The following is a 23,387-nucleotide window of genomic DNA, read 5'->3' on the forward strand; positions in this document are numbered from 1 at the left end:
CCCCAACCCAGAAACACCTTCACCAAACACTGAAAACCCTTCCGCTAACACTAAAACACCTTCCCCACACACTGAAACCCTTCCCCTCACACTGAAAACCCTTCCCCACACACTGAAACCCTTCCCCACACACTGAAACCCCTTCCCCACACACTGAAACAATTTCCCGACATACTGAAACACCTTCCCCACACACTGAAACACCTTCCCCACACACTGAAACACCTTCCCCACACACCGAAACACCTTCCCCACACACTGAAACCCCTTCCGCACACACTGAAACACCTTCCCCACAAACTGAAACCCTTCCCCACACACTGAAACACCTTCCCCACACACTGAAACCCTTCCCCACACACTGAAACCCCTTCCCCACACACTGAAACAATTTCCCGACATACTGAAACACCTTCCCCACACACCGAAAGACCTTCCCCACACACTGAAACCCCTTCCGCACACACTGAAACACCTTCCCCACAAACTGAAACTCTTCCCCACACACTGAAACACCTTCCCCACACACTGAAACACTTCCCCACGCACTGAAACTCCTTCCCCACACACTGGAAACCCTTCCCCACACACTGAAACCCCTTCCCCACACACTGAAAAACCTTCCCCAAACACTGAAACCCATTCCAAACACACTGAAACACATTCCCCACACACTGAAACCCCTTCCCCACACACTGAAACCCCATCCCCACACAATGAAACACCTTCCCCACACACTAAAACCCCTTCCACACACAATGAAACCCATCCCCACAAATTGAAACCCATCCCCACACACTGAATCCCCTTCCCCACACACTGAAAAACTTCCCCACACACTGAAACACCTTCCCCACACACTGAAACACCTTCCGCACACACTGAAACCCATCCCCACACAATGAAACCCATCCCCATACACTGAAACCCATCCCCACACACTGAAACACCTTCCCCACACACTGAACCCCTTGCCCACACACTGAAACACGTTCCACACACACTGAAACACTTCCCCACAAACTGAAACACTTTCCCCACAGACTGAAACACATCCCGACACACTGAAACACATACCCCACAAACTGAAACCCCTTGCCACACACTAAAACACCTTCCCCACACACTGGAACACCTTCCCCACACACTGAAACCCTTCCCCACACACTGAAACACCTTCCCCACACACTGAAACACCTTCCGCACACACTGAAACCCATCCCCACACAATGAAACCCATCCCCATACACTGAAACCCATCCCCACACACTGAAACACCTTCCCCACACACTGAACCCCTTGCCCACACACTGAAACACGTTCCACACACACTGAAACACTTCCCCACAAACTGAAACACTTTCCCCACAGACTGAAACACATCCCGACAGACTGAAACACATACCCCACAAACTGAAACCCCTTGCCACACACTAAAACACCTTCCCCACACACTGGAACACCTTCCCCACACACTGAAACCCTTCCCCACACACTGAAACACCTTCCCCACACACTGAAACATTTCCCCACACACCGAAACACCTTCCAAACGCACTGGAAACCCTTCCCCACACACTGATAGCCCTTCCCCACACACTGAAACACCTTCCGCACACACTGAAACCCATCCCCACACATTGAAACCCATCCCCATACACTGAAACCCATCCCCACAAACTGAAACACCTTCCCCACACACTGAAACCCTTCCCCACACACTGAAACACGTTCCACACACTCTGAAACACTTCCCCACACACTGAAACACTTTCCCCACAGACTGAAACACATCCCGACACACTGAAACACATACCCCACAAACTGAAACCCCTTGCCCACACACTAAAACACCTTCCCCACACACTGAAACTCCTTCCCCACACACTGGAAACCCTTCCCCACACACTGAAGCCCCTTCCCCACACACTGAAACACCTTCCCCAAACACTGAAACCCATTCACCACACACTGAAACACATTTCCCACACACTGAAACACTTCCAAACACACTGAAACACATTCCCCACACACTGAAACCCCTTCCCCACACACTGAAACCCCATCCCCACACAATGAAACACCTTCCCCACACACTGAAACACCTTCCCCACACACTGAAACCCTTCCCCACACACTGAAACACGTTCCACACACACTGAAACACTTCCCCACACACTGAGACACTTTCCCCACAGACTGAAACACATCCCGACACACTGAAACACATACCCCACAAACTGAAACCCCTTGCCCACACACTAAAACACCTTCCCCACACACTGGAACACCTTCCCCACACACTGAAACCCTTCCCCACACACTGAAACACCTTCCCCACACACTGAAACACCTTCCCCACAAACTGAAACACCTTCCCCAAACACTGAAACCCATTCACCACACACTGAAACACATTTCCCACACACTGAAACACTTCCAAACACACTGAAACACATTCCCCACACACTGAAACCCCTTCCCCACACACTGAAACCCCATCCCCACACAATGAAACACCTTCCCCACACACTGAAACCCCTTCCACACACAATGAAACCCATCCCCACAAATTGAAACCCATCCCCACACACTGAATCCCCTTCGCCACACACTGAAAAACTTCCCCACACACTGAAACACCTTCCCCACACACTGAAACACCTTCCGCACACACTGAACCCCATCCCCACACAATGAAACCCATCCCCATACACTGAAACCCATCCCCACACACTGAAACACCTTCCCCACACACTGAAACCCTTCCCCACACACTGAAACACGTTCCACACACACTGAAACACTTCCCCACACACTGAGACACTTTCCCCACAGACTGAAACACATCCCGACACACTGAAACACATACCCCACAAACTGAAACCCCTTGCCCACACACTAAAACACCTTCCCCACACACTGGAACACCTTCCCCACACACTGAAACCCTTCCCCACACACTGAAACACCTTCCCCACACACTGAAACACTTTCCCCACAGACTGAAACACATCCCGACACACTGAAACACATACCCCACAAACTGAAACCCCTTGCCCACACACTAAAACTCCTTCCCCACACACTGGAACACCTTCCCCACACACTGAAACACCTTCCCCCAACCCAGAAACACCTTCACCAAACACTGAAAACCCTTCCGCTAACACTAAAACACCTTCCCCACACACTGAAACACTTCCCCTCACACTGAAAACCCTTCCCCACACACTGAAACCCTTCCCCACACACTGAAACCCCTTCCCCACACACTGAAACAATTTCCCGACATACTGAAACACCTTCCCCACACACTGAAACACCTTCCCCACACACCGAAACACCTTCCCCACACACTGAAACCCCTTTCCGCACACACTGAAACACCTTCCCCACAAACTGAAACCCTTCCCCACACACTGAAACACCTTCCCCACACACTGAAACCCTTCCCCACACACTGAAACCCCTTCCCCACACACTGAAACACCTTCCCCACACACCGAAACACCTTCCCCACACACTGAAACCCCTTCCGCACACACTGAAACACCTTCCCCACAAACTGAAACCCTTCCCCACACATTGAAACACCTTCCCCACACACTGAAACACTTCCCCACGCACTGAAACTCCTTCCCCACACACTGGAAACCCTTCCCCACACACTGAAACCCTTTCCCCACACACTGAAACACCTTCCCCAAACACTGAAACCCATTCACCACACACTGAAACACATTCCCCACACACTGAAACACTTCCAAACACACTGAAACACATTCCCCACACACTGAAACCCCTTCCCCACACACTGAAACCCCATCCCCACACAATGAAACACCTTCCCCACACACTGAAACCCCTTCCACACACAATGAAACCCATCCCCACAAATTGAAACCCATCCCCACACACTGAATCCCCTTCCCCACACACTGAAAAACTTCCCCACACACTGAAACACCTTCCCCACACACTGAAACACCTTCCGCACACACTGAAACCCATCCCCACACAATGAAACCCATCCCCATGCACTGAAACCCATCCCCACACACTGAAACACCTTCCCCACACACTGAACCCCTTGCCCACACACTGAAACACGTTCCACACACACTGAAACACTTCCCCACAAACTGAAACACTTTCCCCACAGACTGAAACACATCCCGACACACTGAAACACATACCCCACAAACTGAAACCCCTTGCCACACACTAAAACACCTTCCCCACACACTGGAACACCTTCCCCACACACTGAAACCCTTCCCCACACACTGAAACACCTTCCCCACACACTGAAACATTTCCCCACACACCGAAACACCTTCCAAACGCACTGGAAACCCTTCCCCACACACTGATAGCCCTTCCCCACACACTGAAACACCTTCCGCACACACTGAAACCCATCCCCACACATTGAAACCCATCCCCATACACTGAAACCCATCCCCACAAACTGAAACACCTTCCCCACACACTGAAACCCTTCCCCACACACTGAAACACGTTCCACACACTCTGAAACACTTCCCCACACACTGAAACACTTTCCCCACAGACTGAAACACATCCCGACACACTGAAACACATACCCCACAAACTGAAACCCCTTGCCCACACACTAAAACACCTTCCCCACACACTGAAACTCCTTCCCCACACACTGGAAACCCTTCCCCACACACTGAAGCCCCTTCCCCACACACTGAAACACCTTCCCCAAACACTGAAACCCATTCACCACACACTGAAACACATTTCCCACACACTGAAACACTTCCAAACACACTGAAACACATTCCCCACACACTGAAACCCCTTCCCCACACACTGAAACCCCATCCCCACACAATGAAACACCTTCCCCACACACTGAAACCCCTTCCACACACAATGAAACCCATCCCCACAAATTGAAACCCATCCCCACACACTGAATCCCCTTCGCCACACACTGAAAAACTTCCCCACACACTGAAACACCTTCCCCACACACTGAAACACCTTCCGCACACACTGAACCCCATCCCCACACAATGAAACCCATCCCCATACACTGAAACCCATCCCCACACACTGAAACACCTTCCCCACACACTGAAACCCTTCCCCACACACTGAAACACGTTCCACACACACTGAAACACTTCCCCACACACTGAGACACTTTCCCCACAGACTGAAACACATCCCGACACACTGAAACACATACCCCACAAACTGAAACCCCTTGCCCACACACTAAAACACCTTCCCCACACACTGGAACACCTTCCCCACACACTGAAACCCTTCCCCACACACTGAAACACCTTCCCCACACACTGAAACACTTTCCCCACAGACTGAAACACATCCCGACACACTGAAACACATACCCCACAAACTGAAACCCCTTGCCCACACACTAAAACTCCTTCCCCACACACTGGAACACCTTCCCCACACACTGAAACACCTTCCCCCAACCCAGAAACACCTTCACCAAACACTGAAAACCCTTCCGCTAACACTAAAACACCTTCCCCACACACTGAAACACTTCCCCTCACACTGAAAACCCTTCCCCACACACTGAAACCCTTCCCCACACACTGAAACCCCTTCCCCACACACTGAAACAATTTCCCGACATACTGAAACACCTTCCCCACACACTGAAACACCTTCCCCACACACCGAAACACCTTCCCCACACACTGAAACCCCTTCCGCACACACTGAAACACCTTCCCCACAAACTGAAACCCTTCCCCACACACTGAAACACCTTCCCCACACACTGAAACCCTTCCCCACACACTGAAACCCCTTCCCCACACACTGAAACACCTTCCCCACACACCGAAACACCTTCCCCACACACTGAAACCCCTTCCGCACACACTGAAACACCTTCCCCACAAACTGAAACCCTTCCCCACACATTGAAACACCTTCCCCACACACTGAAACACTTCCCCACGCACTGAAACTCCTTCCCCACACACTGGAAACCCTTCCCCACACACTGAAACCCTTTCCCCACACACTGAAACACCTTCCCCAAACACTGAAACCCATTCACCACACACTGAAACACATTCCCCACACACTGAAACACTTCCAAACACACTGAAACACATTCCCCACACACTGAAACCCCTTCCCCACACACTGAAACCCCATCCCCACACAATGAAACACCTTCCCCACACACTGAAACCCCTTCCACACACAATGAAACCCATCCCCACAAATTGAAACCCATCCCCACACACTGAATCCCCTTCCCCACACACTGAAAAACTTCCCCACACACTGAAACACCTTCCCCACACACTGAAACACCTTCCGCACACACTGAAACCCATCCCCACACAATGAAACCCATCCCCATACACTGAAACCCATCCCCACACACTGAAACACATACCCCACAAACTGAAACCCCTTGCCCACACACTAAAACACCTTCCCCACACACTGGAACACCTTCCCCACACACTGAAACCCTTCCCCACACACTGAAACACCTTCCCCACACACTGAAACACTTCCCCACACACTGAAACACCTTCCAAACGCACTGGAAACCCTTCCCCACACACTGATAGCCCTTCCCCACACACTGAAACACCTTCCGCACACACTGAAACCCATCCCCACACATTGAAACCCATCCCCATGCACTGAAACCCATCCCCACACACTGAAACACCTTCCCCACACACTGAAACCCTTCCCCACACACTGAAACACGTTCCACACACTCTGAAACACTTCCCCACACACTGAAACACTTTCCCCACAGACTGAAACACATCCCGACACACTGAAACACATACCCCACAAACTGAAACCCCTTGCCCACACACTAAAACACCTTCCCCACACACTGGAACACCTTCCCTACTCACTGAAACCCTTCGCCACACACTGAAACACCTTCCCCACACACTGAAACACTTCCCCACACACTGAAACACCTTCCAAACGCACTGGAAACCCTTCCCCACACACTGATAGCCCTTCCCCATACACTGAAACCCCATCCCCACTCACTGCAACACATCCCCACTCACTGAAACACGTTCCCCACAAACTGAAAACCCTTCCCCACACACTGAAACCCTTCCCCAAACACTGAAACCCATTCACCACACACTGAAACACATTCCCCACACATTAAACCCTTCCAAACACACTGAAACACTTACCCACACACTGAAACCCCTTCCCCACACACTGAAACCACTTCCCCACACACTGAACCGCCTTCCGCACACACTGAAACCCCTTCCGCACACACTGAAACACCTTCACCACACACTGAAACCCCTTCCCCACACACTGAAACCACTTCCGCACATACTGAAACACCTTCCCCACAAACTGAAACCCCTTCCCCACACACTGAACCCCCTTCCGCACACAGTGAAACCCTTCCGTACACACTGAAACACATTCCCCACACACTGAAACACATCCACACATACTGAAACCCCTTCCCCACACACTGAACCACATCCCCACAGACTGAAACCCCTTCCCCACACACTGAAACACCTTCCCCACGCACTGAAACACCTTCCCCACACACTGAAACCCCTTCTGCACACAGTGAAACCCTTCCCCACACACTGAAACCCTTTTCCCACACACTGAAACCCATTCACCACACACTGAATCACATCCCCACAAACTGAAAACCCCTTCCTCACACGCTGAAACCCCTTCCGCACACACTGAAACCCCTTCCGCACACACTGAAACACCTTTCCCACACACTGAAACCCCTTCCCCACACACTGAAACCCCTTCTGCACACACTGAAACACCTTCCCCACAGACTGATAACCCTTCCCCACACACTGAAACCCCTTCCGCACACAGCGAAACCCTTCCCCACACACTGAAACCCCTTCCCCACACACAGAAACCACTTCCTCACACACTAAAACACATCCCCACACACTGAAAGCCCTTCCCCACACACTGAAACCCATCCCCACTCACTGAAGCACCTTCCCCATACACTGAAACCACTTCCCCACACACTATAACACATTCCCCACACACTAAAACACTTTCCCCACACACTGAAACACCTTCCCCTCACAGTGAAACCCCTTCCCCACACACTGAAACCCTTCCGCACACACTGAAACCCCTTCCCCACACACTGAAACAACTTCCCGACAAACTGAAACACCTTCCCCACACACTGAAACACCTTCCCCACACACCGAAACACCTTCCCCACAAACTGAACCCCCTTTGGCACACACTGAAACACCTTCTCCACACACTGGAACCCTTCCCCACACACTGAAACACCTTCCCCACACACTGAAACACTTCCCCACGCACTGAAATTCCTTCCCCACACACTGGAAACCCTTCCCCACACACTGAAACCCCTTCCCCACACACTGAAACACCTTCCCCAAATACTGAAACCCATTCACCACACACAGAAACACCTTCCCCACACACTGAAACCCCTTCTGCACACAATGAAACCCATCCCCACAAATTGAAACACCTTCCCCACACACTGAAACCCCTTCCACACACAATGAAACCCATCCCCACAAATTGAAACCCATCCCCACACACTGAATCCCCTTCGCCACACACTGAAAAACTTCCCCACATACTGAAACACCTTCCCCACACACTGAAACACCTTCCGCACACACTGAACCCCATCCCCACACAATGAAACCCATCCCCATACACTGAAACCCATCCCCACACACTGAAACACCTTCCCCACACACTGAAACCCTTCCCCACACACTGAAACACGTTCCACACACACTGAAACACTTCCCCACACACTGAGACACTTTCCCCACAGACTGAAACACATCCCGACACACTGAAACACATACCCCACAAACTGAAACCCCTTGCCCACACACTAAAACACCTTCCCCACACACTGGAACACCTTCCCCACACACTGAAACCCTTCCCCACACACTGAAACACCTTCCCCACACACTGAAACACTTTCCCCACAGACTGAAACACATCCCGACACACTGAAACACATACCCCACAAACTGAAACCCCTTGCCCACACACTAAAACACCTTCCCCACACACTGGAACACCTTCCCCACACACTGAAACACCTTCCCCCAACCCAGAAACACCTTCACCAAACACTGAAAACCAATCCGCTAACACTAAAACACCTTCCCCACACACTGAAACACTTCCCCTCACACTGAAAACCCTTCCCCACACACTGAAACCCTTCCCCACACACTGAAACCCCTTCCCCACACACTGAAACAATTTCCCGACATACTGAAACACCTTCCCCACACACTGAAACACCTTCCCCACACACTGAAACACCTTCCCCACACACCGAAACACCTTCCCCACACACTGAAACCCCTTCCGCACACACTGAAACACCTTCCCCACAAACTGAAACCCTTCCCCACACACTGAAACACCTTCCCCACACACTGAAACCCTTCCCCACACACTGAAACCCCTTCCCCACACACTGAAACAATTTCCCGACATACTGAAACACCTTCCCCACACACTGAAACACCTTCCCCACACACTGAAACACCTTCCCCACACACCGAAACACCTTCCCCACACACTGAAACCCCTTCCGCACACACTGAAACACCTTCCCCACAAACTGAAACCCTTCCCCACACATTGAAACACCTTCCCCACACACTGAAACACTTCCCCACGCACTGAAACTCCTTCCCCACACACTGGAAACCCTTCCCCACACACTGAAACCCCTTCCCCACACACTGAAACACCTTCCCCAAACACTGAAACCCATTCACCACACACTGAAACACATTCCCCACACACTGAAACACTTCCAAACACACTGAAACACATTCCCCACACACTGAAACCCCTTCCCCACACACTGAAACCCCATCCCCACACAATGAAACACCTTCCCCACACACTGAAACCCCTTCCACACACAATGAAACCCATCCCCACAAATTGAAACCCATCCCCACACACTGAATCCCCTTCCCCACACACTGAAAAACTTCCCCACACACTGAAACACCTTCCCCACACACTGAAACACCTTCCGCACACACTGAAACCCATCCCCACACAATGAAACCCATCCCCATACACTGAAACCCATCCCCACACACTGAAACACCTTCCCCACACACTGAACCCCTTCCCCACACACTGAAACACGTTCCACACACACTGAAACACTTTCCCCACAGTCTGAAACACATCCCGACACACTGAAACACATACCCCACAAACTGAAACCCCTTGCCCACACACTAAAACACCTTCCCCACACACTGGAACACCTTCCCCACACACTGAAACCCTTCCCCACACACTGAAACACCTTCCCCACACACTGAAACACTTCCCCACACACTGAAACACCTTCCAAACGCACTGGAAACCCTTCCCCACACACTGATAGCCCTTCCCCACACACTGAAACACCTTCCGCACACACTGAAACCCATCCCCACACATTGAAACCCATCCCCATACACTGAAACCCATCCCCACACACTGAAACACCTTCCCCACACACTGAAACCCTTCCCCACACACTGAAACACGTTCCACACACTCTGAAACACTTCCCCACACACACTAAAACACTTTCCCCACAGACTGAAACACATCCCGACACACTGAAACACATACCCCACAAACTGAAACCCCTTGCCCACACACTAAAACACCTTCCCCACACACTGGAACACCTTCCCCACTCACTGAAACCCTTCGCCACACACTGAAACACCTTCCCCACACACTGAAACACTTCCCCACACACTGAAACACCTTCCAAACGCACTGGAAACCCTTCCCCACACACTGATAGCCCTTCCCCATACACTGAAACCCCATCCCCACTCACTGCAACACATCCCCACTCACTGAAAAACGTTCCCCACAAACTGAAAACCCTTCCCCACACACTGAAACCCTTCCCCAAACACTGAAACCCATTCACCACACACTGAAACACATTCCCCACACATTAAACCCTTCCAAACACACTGAAACACTTACCCACACACTGAAACCCCTTCCCCACACACTGAAACCACTTCCCCACACACTGAACCGCCTTCCGCACACACTGAAACCCCTTCCGCACACACTGAAACACCTTCACCACACACTGAAACCCCTTCCCCACACACTGAAACCACTTCCGCACATACTGAAACACCTTCCCCACAAACTGAAACCCCTTCCCCACACACTGATCCCCCTTCCGCACACAGTGAAACCCTTCCGTACACACTGAAACACATTCCCCACACACTGAAACACATCCACACATACTGAAACCCCTTCCCCACACACTGAACCACATCCCCACAGACTGAAACCCCTTCCCCACACACTGAAACACCTTCCCCACGCACTGAAACACCTTCCCCACACACTGAAACCCCTTCTGCACACAGTGAAACCCTTCCCCATACACTGAAACCCTTTCCCCACACACTGAAACCCTTTCCCCACACACTGAATCACATCCCCACAAACTGAAAACCCCTTCCTCACACGCTGAAACCCCTTCCGCACACACTGAAACCCCTTCCGCACACACTGAAACACCTTTCCCACACACTGAAACCCCTTCCCCTCACACTGAAACCCCTTCTGCACACACTGAAACACCTTCCCCACAGACTGATAACCCTTCCCCACACACTGAAACCCCTTCCGCACACAGCGAAACCCTTCCCCACACACTGAAACCCCTTCCCCACACACAGAAACCACTTCCTCACACACTAAAACACATCCCCACACACTGAAAGCCCTTCCCCACACACTGAAACCCATCCCCACTCACTGAAGCACCTTCCCCATACACTGAAACCACTTCCCCACACACTATAACACATTCCCCACACACTAAAACACTTTCCCCACACACTGAAACACCTTCCCCTCACAGTGAAACCCCTTCCCCACACACTGAAACCCTTCCGCACACACTGAAACCCCTTCCCCACACACTGAAACAACTTCCCGACAAACTGAAACACCTTCCCCACACACTGAAACACCTTCCCCACACACCGAAACACCTTCCCCACAAACTGAAACCCCTTCGGCACACACTGAAACACCTTCTCCACACACTGGAACCCTTCCCCACACACTGAAACACCTTCCCCACACACTGAAACACTTCCCCACGCACTGAAATTCCTTCCCCACACACTGGAAACCCTTCCCCACACACTGAAACCCCTTCCCCACACACTGAAACACCTTCCCCAAATACTGAAACCCATTCACCACACACAGAAACACCTTCCGCACACACTGAAACCCCTTCTGCACACAATGAAACCCATCCCCACAAATTGAAACCAATCCCCACACACTGAAACTCTTCCCCACACACTGAAACTCCTTCCCCACACACTGAAACACCTTCCGCACACACTGAAACCCATCCCCACACACTGAAACCCATCCCCATACACCGAAACCCATCCCCACATACTGAAACACCTTCCCCACACACTGAAACCCTTCACCACACACTGAAACACCTTCCCCACACACTGAAACACCTTCCCCACAGACTGAAACACATCCCGACACACTGAAACAGATACCCCACAAACTGAAACCCCTTCCCCACACACTAAAACACCTTCCTCCCACACTGAAACAACTTCCCCACACACTGGTACACCTTCCCACACACTGAAACCCTTCCCCAAACACTGAAACACCTTCCCCACACACTGACACACTTCCCCACACACTGAAACACCTTCCACACATACTGAAACCCCTTCCGCACACACTGAAACACCTTCCCCACACACTGAAATCCCTTCCCCACAAACTGAAACCCTTCCCCACACACTGAAACCCTTCCCCACAAACTGAAACCCCTTCCCCACGCACTGAAACACCTTCCCCACACACTGAAGGACCATCCCCACACACTGCAACACATCCCCACACACTGAAACACCTTCCCCACACACTGAAACCCCTTCCCCACTCACTGAAACCCTTCCCCAAACACTGAAACCCATTCACCACACACTGAAACACATTCCCCACACATTAAACCCTTCCAAACACACTGAAACACATTCCCCACACACTGAAACCCCTTCCCCACACATTGAAACCACTTCCGCACACACTGAAATGCCTTCCGCACACACTGAAACCCCATCAACACACACTGAAACACCTTCCCCAAACACTGAAACCCCTTCCCCACACATGAAACCACTTCCGCACATACTGAAACACCTTACCCACACACTGAAACCCCTTCCCCACACACTGAAACCCCTTCCCCACACACTGAAACCCCTTTCCCACACACTGAAACATCTTCACCACACACAGAAACACCTTCCGCACACACTGAAACCCCTTCTGCACACAATGAAACCCATCCCCACAAATTGAAACCAATCCCCACACACTGAAACTCTTCCCCACACACTGAAACTCCTTCCCCACACACTGAAACACCTTCCGCACACACTGAAACCCATCCCCACACACTGAAACCCATCCCCATACACCGAAACCCATCCCCACATACTGAAACACCTTCCCCACACACTGAAACCCTTCACCACACACTGAAACACCTTCCCCACACACTGAAACACCTTCCCCACAGACTGAAACACATCCCGACACACTGAAACAGATACCCCACAAACTGAAACCCCTTCCCCACACACTAAAACACCTTCCTCCCACACTGAAACAACTTCCCCACACACTGGTACACCTTCCCACACACTGAAACCCTTCCCCAAACACTGAAACACCTTCCCCACACACTGACACACTTCCCCACACACTGAAACACCTTCCACACATACTGAAACCCCTTCCGCACACACTGAAACACCTTCCCCACACACTGAAATCCCTTCCCCACAAACTGAAACCCTTCCCCACACACTGAAACCCTTCCCCACAAACTGAAACCCCTTCCCCACGCACTGAAACCCCTTCCCCACACACTGAAGGACCATCCCCACACACTGCAACACATCCCCACACACTGAAACACCTTCCCCACACACTGAAACCCCTTCCCCACTCACTGAAACCCTTCCCCAAACACTGAAACCCATTCACCACACACTGAAACACATTCCCCACACATTAAACCCTTCCAAACACACTGAAACACATTCCCCACACACTGAAACCCCTTCCCCACACATTGAAACCACTTCCGCACACACTGAAATGCCTTCCGCACACACTGAAACCCCATCAACACACACTGAAACACCTTCCCCAAACACTGAAACCCCTTCCCCACACATGAAACCACTTCCGCACATACTGAAACACCTTACCCACACACTGAAACCCCTTCCCCACACACTGAAACCCCTTCCCCACACACTGAAACCCCTTTCCCACACACTGAAACATCTTCCCCACACATTGAAACCCCTTCTGCACACAGTGAAACCCTTCCCCACACACTGAAACCCCTTCACGACACACTGAAACACAGCCCCACACACTGAAACCCCTTCCCCACACACTGAAACCCCTTCCGCACATACTGAAACCCCTTCCGCACACACTGAATCACCTTACCCACACTCTGAAATCCCTTCCCCACACACTGAAACCCCTTCCGCACACACTGAAACACCTTCCCCACACACTGACATCCCTTCCCCACAAACTGAAACCCTTCCCCACACACTGATACCCTTCCCCACAAACTGAAACCCCTTCCCCACACACTAAAGCACCTTCCTCCCACACTGAAACAACTTCCCCACACACTGAAACACCTTCCCCACACACTGAAACACCTTCCCACACACTGAAACCCTTCCCCAAACACTGAAACACCTTCCCCACACACTGACACACTTCCCCACAAACTGAAACACCTTCCACACACACTGGAAACCCTTCCACACACACTGATACCCCTTCCCCACGCATTGAAACCACTTCCCCACACACTGAAACACCATCCCCACACACTGCAACACATCCCCACACACTGAAACACCTTCCCCACACACTGAAACCCCTTCCCCACACACTGAAACTCTTCCCCACACACTGAAACACCTTCCCCACACACTGAAACACCTTCCGCACACACTGCAACCCATCCCCACACACTGAAACCCATCCCCATACACCGAAACCCATCCCCACACATTGAAACCACTTCCCCACACACTGAAATGCCTTCCGCACACACTGAAACCCCATCAACACACACTGAAACACCTTCACTACACACTGAAACCCCTTCCGCACATCCTGAAACCCCTTCCGCACACACTGAATCACCTTACCCACACTCTGAAATCCCTTCCCCACACACTGAAACCCCTTCCGCACACACTGAAACACCTTCCCCACACACTGAAATCCCTTCCCCACAAACTGAAACCCTTCCCCACACACTGAAACCCTTCCCCACAAACTGAAACCCCTTCCCCACGCACTGAAACCCCTTCCCCACACACTGAAGGACCATCCCCACACACTGCAACACATCCCCACACACTGAAACACCTTCCCCACACACTGAAACCCCTTCCCCACTCACTGAAACCCTTCCCCAAACACTGAAACCCATTCACCACACACTGAAACACATTCCCCATACATTAAACCCTTCCAAACACACTGAAACACATTCCCCACACACTGAAACCCCTTCCCCACACATTGAAACCACTTCCGCACACACTGAAATGCCTTCCGCACACACTGAAACCCCATCAACACACACTGAAACACCTTCCCCACACACTGAAACACGTTCCACACACACTGAAACACTTTCCCCACAGTCTGAAACACATCCCGACACACTGAAACACATACCCCACAAACTGAAACCCCTTGCCCACACACTAAAACACCTTCCCCACACACTGGAACACCTTCCCCACACACTGAAACCCTTCCCCACACACTGAAACACCTTCCCCACACACTGAAACACTTCCCCACACACTGAAACACCTTCCAAACGCACTGGAAACCCTTCCCCACACACTGATAGCCCTTCCCCACACACTGAAACACCTTCCGCACACACTGAAACCCATCCCCACACATTGAAACCCATCCCCATACACTGAAACCCATCCCCACACACTGAAACACCTTCCCCACACACTGAAACCCTTCCCCACAAACTGAAACACGTTCCACACACTCTGAAACACTTCCCCACACACACTAAAACACTTTCCCCACAGACTGAAACACATCCCGACACACTGAAACACATACCCCACAAACTGAAACCCCTTGCCCACACACTAAAACACCTTCCCCACACACTGGAACACCTTCCCCACTCACTGAAACCCTTCGCCACACACTGAAACACCTTCCCCACACACTGAAACACTTCCCCACACACTGAAACACCTTCCAAACGCACTGGAAACCCTTCCCCACACACTGATAGCCCTTCCCCATACACTGAAACCCCATCCCCACTCACTGCAACACATCCCCACTCACTGAAAAACGTTCCCCACAAACTGAAAACCCTTCCCCACACACTGAAACCCTTCCCCAAACACTGAAACCCATTCACCACACACTGAAACACATTCCCCACACATTAAACCCTTCCAAACACACTGAAACACTTACCCACACACTGAAACCCCTTCCCCACACACTGAAACCACTTCCCCACACACTGAACCGCCTTCCGCACACACTGAAACCCCTTCCGCACACACTGAAACACCTTCACCACACACTGAAACCCCTTCCCCACACACTGAAACCACTTCCGCACATACTGAAACACCTTCCCCACAAACTGAAACCCCTTCCCCACACACTGATCCCCCTTCCGCACACAGTGAAACCCTTCCGTACACACTGAAACACATTCCCCACACACTGAAACACATCCACACATACTGAAACCCCTTCCCCACACACTGAACCACATCCCCACAGACTGAAACCCCTTCCCCACACACTGAAACACCTTCCCCACGCACTGAAACACCTTCCCCACACACTGAAACCCCTTCTGCACACAGTGAAACCCTTCCCCATACACTGAAACCCTTTCCCCACACACTGAAACCCTTTCCCCACACACTGAATCACATCCCCACAAACTGAAAACCCCTTCCTCACACGCTGAAACCCCTTCCGCACACACTGAAACCCCTTCCGCACACACTGAAACACCTTTCCCACACACTGAAACCCCTTCCCCTCACACTGAAACCCCTTCTGCACACACTGAAACACCTTCCCCACAGACTGATAACCCTTCCCCACACACTGAAACCCCTTCCGCACACAGCGAAACCCTTCCCCACACACTGAAACCCCTTCCCCACACACAGAAACCACTTCCTCACACACTAAAACACATCCCCACACACTGAAAGCCCTTCCCCACACACTGAAACCCATCCCCACTCACTGAAGCACCTTCCCCATACACTGAAACCACTTCCCCACACACTATAACACATTCCCCACACACTAAAACACTTTCCCCACACACTGAAACACCTTCCCCTCACAGTGAAACCCCTTCCCCACACACTGAAACCCTTCCGCACACACTGAAACCCCTTCCCCACACACTGAAACAACTTCCCGACAAACTGAAACACCTTCCCCACACACTGAAACACCTTCCCCACACACCGAAACACCTTCCCCACAAACTGAAACCCCTTCGGCACACACTGAAACACCTTCTCCACACACTGGAACCCTTCCCCACACACTGAAACACCTTCCCCACACACTGAAACACTTCCCCACGCACTGAAATTCCTTCCCCACACACTGGAAACCCTTCCCCACACACTGAAACCCCTTCCCCACACACTGAAACACCTTCCCCAAATACTGAAACCCATTCACCACACACAGAAACACCTTCCGCACACACTGAAACCCCTTCTGCACACAATGAAACCCATCCCCACAAATTGAAACCAATCCCCACACACTGAAACTCTTCCCCACACACTGAAACTCCTTCCCCACACACTGAAACACCTTCCGCACACACTGAAACCCATCCCCACACACTGAAACCCATCCCCATACACCGAAACCCATCCCCACATACTGAAACACCTTCCCCACACACTGAAACCCTTCACCACACACTGAAACACCTTCCCCACACACTGAAACACCTTCCCCACAGACTGAAACACATCCCGACACACTGAAACAGATACCCCACAAACTGAAACCCCTTCCCCACACACTAAAACACCTTCCTCCCACACTGAAACAACTTCCCCACACACTGGTACACCTTCCCACACACTGAAACCCTTCCCCAAACACTGAAACACCTTCCCCACACACTGACACACTTCCCCACACACTGAAACACCTTCCACACATACTGAAACCCCTTCCGCACACACTGAAACACCTTCCCCACACACTGAAATCCCTTCCCCACAAACTGAAACCCTTCCCCACACACTGAAACCCTTCCCCACAAACTGAAACCCCTTCCCCACGCACTGAAACCCCTTCCCCACACACTGAAGGACCATCCCCACACACTGCAACACATCCCCACACACTGAAACACCTTCCCCACACACTGAAACCCCTTCCCCACTCACTGAAACCCTTCCCCAAACACTGAAACCCATTCACCACACACTGAAACACATTCCCCACACATTAAACCCTTCCAAACACACTGAAACACATTCCCCACACACTGAAACCCCTTCCCCACACATTGAAACCACTTCCGCACACACTGAAATGCCTTCCGCACACACTGAAACCCCATCAACACACACTGAAACACCTTCCCCAAACACTGAAACCCCTTCCCCACACATGAAACCACTTCCGCACATACTGAAACACCTTACCCACACACTGAAACCCCTTCCCCACACACTGAAACCCCTTCCCCACACACTGAAACCCCTTTCCCACACACTGAAACATCTTCACCACACACAGAAACACCTTCCGCACACACTGAAACCCCTTCTGCACACAATGAAACCCATCCCCACAAATTGAAACCAATCCCCACACACTGAAACTCTTCCCCACACACTGAAACTCCTTCCCCACACACTGAAACACCTTCCGCACACACTGAAACCCATCCCCACACACTGAAACCCATCCCCATACACCGAAACCCATCCCCACATACTGAAACACCTTCCCCACACACTGAAACCCTTCACCACACACTGAAACACCTTCCCCACACACTGAAACACCTTCCCCACAGACTGAAACACATCCCGACACACTGAAACAGATACCCCACAAACTGAAACCCCTTCCCCACACACTAAAACACCTTCCTCCCACACTGAAACAACTTCCCCACACACTGGTACACCTTCCCACACACTGAAACCCTTCCCCAAACACTGAAACACCTTCCCCACACACTGACACACTTCCCCACACACTGAAACACCTTCCACACATACTGAAACCCCTTCCGCACACACTGAAACACCTTCCCCACACACTGAAATCCCTTCCCCACAAACTGAAACCCTTCCCCACACACTGAAACCCTTCCCCACAAACTGAAACCCCTTCCCCACGCACTGAAACCCCTTCCCCACACACTGAAGGACCATCCCCACACACTGCAACACATCCCCACACACTGAAACACCTTCCCCACACACTGAAACCCCTTCCCCACTCACTGAAACCCTTCCCCAAACACTGAAACCCATTCACCACACACTGAAACACATTCCCCACACATTAAACCCTTCCAAACACACTGAAACACATTCCCCACACACTGAAACCCCTTCCCCACACATTGAAACCACTTCCGCACACACTGAAATGCCTTCCGCACACACTGAAACCCCATCAACACACACTGAAACACCTTCCCCAAACACTGAAACCCCTTCCCCACACATGAAACCACTTCCGCACATACTGAAACACCTTACCCACACACTGAAACCCCTTCCCCACACACTGAAACCCCTTCCCCACACACTGAAACCCCTTTCCCACACACTGAAACATCTTCCCCACACATTGAAACCCCTTCTGCACACAGTGAAACCCTTCCCCACACACTGAAACCCCTTCACGACACACTGAAACACAGCCCCACACACTGAAACCCCTTCCCCACACACTGAAACCCCTTCCGCACATACTGAAACCCCTTCCGCACACACTGAATCACCTTACCCACACTCTGAAATCCCTTCCCCACACACTGAAACCCCTTCCGCACACACTGAAACACCTTCCCCACACACTGACATCCCTTCCCCACAAACTGAAACCCTTCCCCACACACTGATACCCTTCCCCACAAACTGAAACCCCTTCCCCACACACTAAAGCACCTTCCTCCCACACTGAAACAACTTCCCCACACACTGAAACACCTTCCCCACACACTGAAACACCTTCCCACACACTGAAACCCTTCCCCAAACACTGAAACACCTTCCCCACACACTGACACACTTCCCCACAAACTGAAACACCTTCCACACACACTGGAAACCCTTCCACACACACTGATACCCCTTCCCCACGCATTGAAACCACTTCCCCACACACTGAAACACCATCCCCACACACTGCAACACATCCCCACACACTGAAACACCTTCCCCACACACTGAAACCCCTTCCCCACACACTGAAACTCTTCCCCACACACTGAAACACCTTCCCCACACACTGAAACACCTTCCGCACACACTGCAACCCATCCCCACACACTGAAACCCATCCCCATACACCGAAACCCATCCCCACACATTGAAACCACTTCCCCACACACTGAAATGCCTTCCGCACACACTGAAACCCCATCAACACACACTGAAACACCTTCACTACACACTGAAACCCCTTCCGCACATCCTGAAACCCCTTCCGCACACACTGAATCACCTTACCCACACTCTGAAATCCCTTCTCCACACACTGAAACCCCTTCCGCACACACTGAAACACCTTCCCCACACACTGAAATCCCTTCCCCACAAACTGAAACCCTTCCCCACACACTGAAACCCTTCCCCACAAACTGAAACCCCTTCCCCACGCACTGAAACCCCTTCCCCACACACTGAAGGACCATCCCCACACACTGCAACACATCCCCACACACTGAAACACCTTCCCCACACACTGAAACCCCTTCCCCACTCACTGAAACCCTTCCCCAAACACTGAAACCCATTCACCACACACTGAAACACATTCCCCATACATTAAACCCTTCCAAACACACTGAAACACATTCCCCACACACTGAAACCCCTTCCCCACACATTGAAACCACTTCCGCACACACTGAAATGCCTTCCGCACACACTGAAACCCCATCAACAAACACTGAAACACCTTCCCCACACACTGAAACCCCTTCCCCACACATGAAACCACTTCCGCACATACTGAAACACCTTACCCACACACTGAAACCCCTTCCCCACACACTGAAACCCCTACCCCACACACTGAAACATCTTCCCCACACATTGAAACCCCTTCTGCACACAGTGAAACCCTTCCCCACACACTGAAACCCCTTCACGACACACTGAAACACAGCCCCACACACTGAAACCCCTTCCCCACACACTGAAACCCCTTCCGCAGACACGGAAACATCTTCCCCACACACTGAAACCCCTTCCCCACACACTGAAACCCCTTCCGCACATACTGAAACCCCTTCTGCACACACTGAATCACCTTACCCACACTCTGAAATCCCTTCCCCACACACTGAAACCCCTTCCGCACACACTGAAACACCTTCCCCACACACTGACATCCCTTCCCCACAAACTGAAACCCTTCCCCACACACTGATACCCTTCCCCACAAACTGAAACCCCTTCCCCACACACTAAAGCACCTTCCTCCCACACTGAAACAACTTCCCCACACACTGAAACACCTTCCCCACACACTGAAACACCTTCCCACACACTGAAACCCTTCCCCAAACACTGAAACACCTTCCCCACACACTGACACACTTCCCCACAAACTGAAACACCTTCCACACACACTGGAAACCCTTCCACACACACTGATACCCCTTCCCCACGCATTGAAACCACTTCCCCACACACTGAAACACCATCCCCACACACTGCAACACATCCCCACACACTGAAACACCTTCCCCACACACTGAAACCCCTTCCCCACACACTGAAACTCTTCCCCACACACTGAAACACCTTCCCCACACACTGAAACACCTTTCGCACACACTGAAACCCATCCCCACACACTGAAACCCATCCCCATACACCGAAACCCATCCCCACACATTGAAACCACTTCCCCACACACTGAAATGCCTTCCGCACACACTGAAACCCCATCAACACACACTGAAACACCTTCCCTACACACTGAAACCCCTTCCGCACATCCTGAAACCCCTTCCGCACACACTGAATCACCTTACCCACACTCTGAAATCCCTTCCCCACACACTGAAACCCCTTCCGCACACACTGAAACACCTTCCCCACACACTGAAATCCCTTCCCCACAAACTGAAACCCTTCCCCATACACTGAAACCCTTCCCCACAAACTGAAAACCCTTCCCCACGCACTGAAACCCCTTCCCCACATACTGAAAGACCATCCCCACACACTGCAACACATCCCCACACACTGAAACACCTTCCCCACTCACTGAAACACCTTCCCCACACACTGAAACCCTTCCCCAAACACTGAAACCCATTCACCACACACTGAAACACATTCCCCACACATTAAACCCTTCCAAACACACTGAAACACATTCCCCACACACTGAAACCCCTTCCCCACACATTGAAACCACTTCCCCACACACTGAAATGCCTTCCGCACACACTGAAACCCCATCAACACACACTGAAACACCTTCCCCACACACTGAAACCCCTTCCCCACACATGAAACCACTTCCGCACATACTGAAACACCTTACCCACACACTGAAACCCCTTCCCCACACACTGAAACCCCTTCCCCACACACTGAAACCCCTACCCCACACACTGAAACATCTTCCCCACACATTGAAACCCCTTCTGCACACAGTGAAACCCTTCCCCACGCACTGAAACCCCTTCACGACACACTGAAACACATCCCCACACACTGAAACCCCTTCCCCACACACTGAAACCCCTTCCGCAGACACAGAAACATCTTCCCCACACACTGAAACCCCTTCCCCACACACTGAAACCCCTTCCGCACATACTGAAACCCCTTCCGCACACACTGAATCACCTTACCCACACTCTGAAATCCCTTCCCCACACACTGAAACCCCTACCGCAC

This window comes from Heterodontus francisci, chromosome 21 (genome assembly GCF_036365525.1).
Source record: "Heterodontus francisci isolate sHetFra1 chromosome 21, sHetFra1.hap1, whole genome shotgun sequence".
NCBI classification, from domain to species: domain Eukaryota; kingdom Metazoa; phylum Chordata; class Chondrichthyes; order Heterodontiformes; family Heterodontidae; genus Heterodontus; species Heterodontus francisci.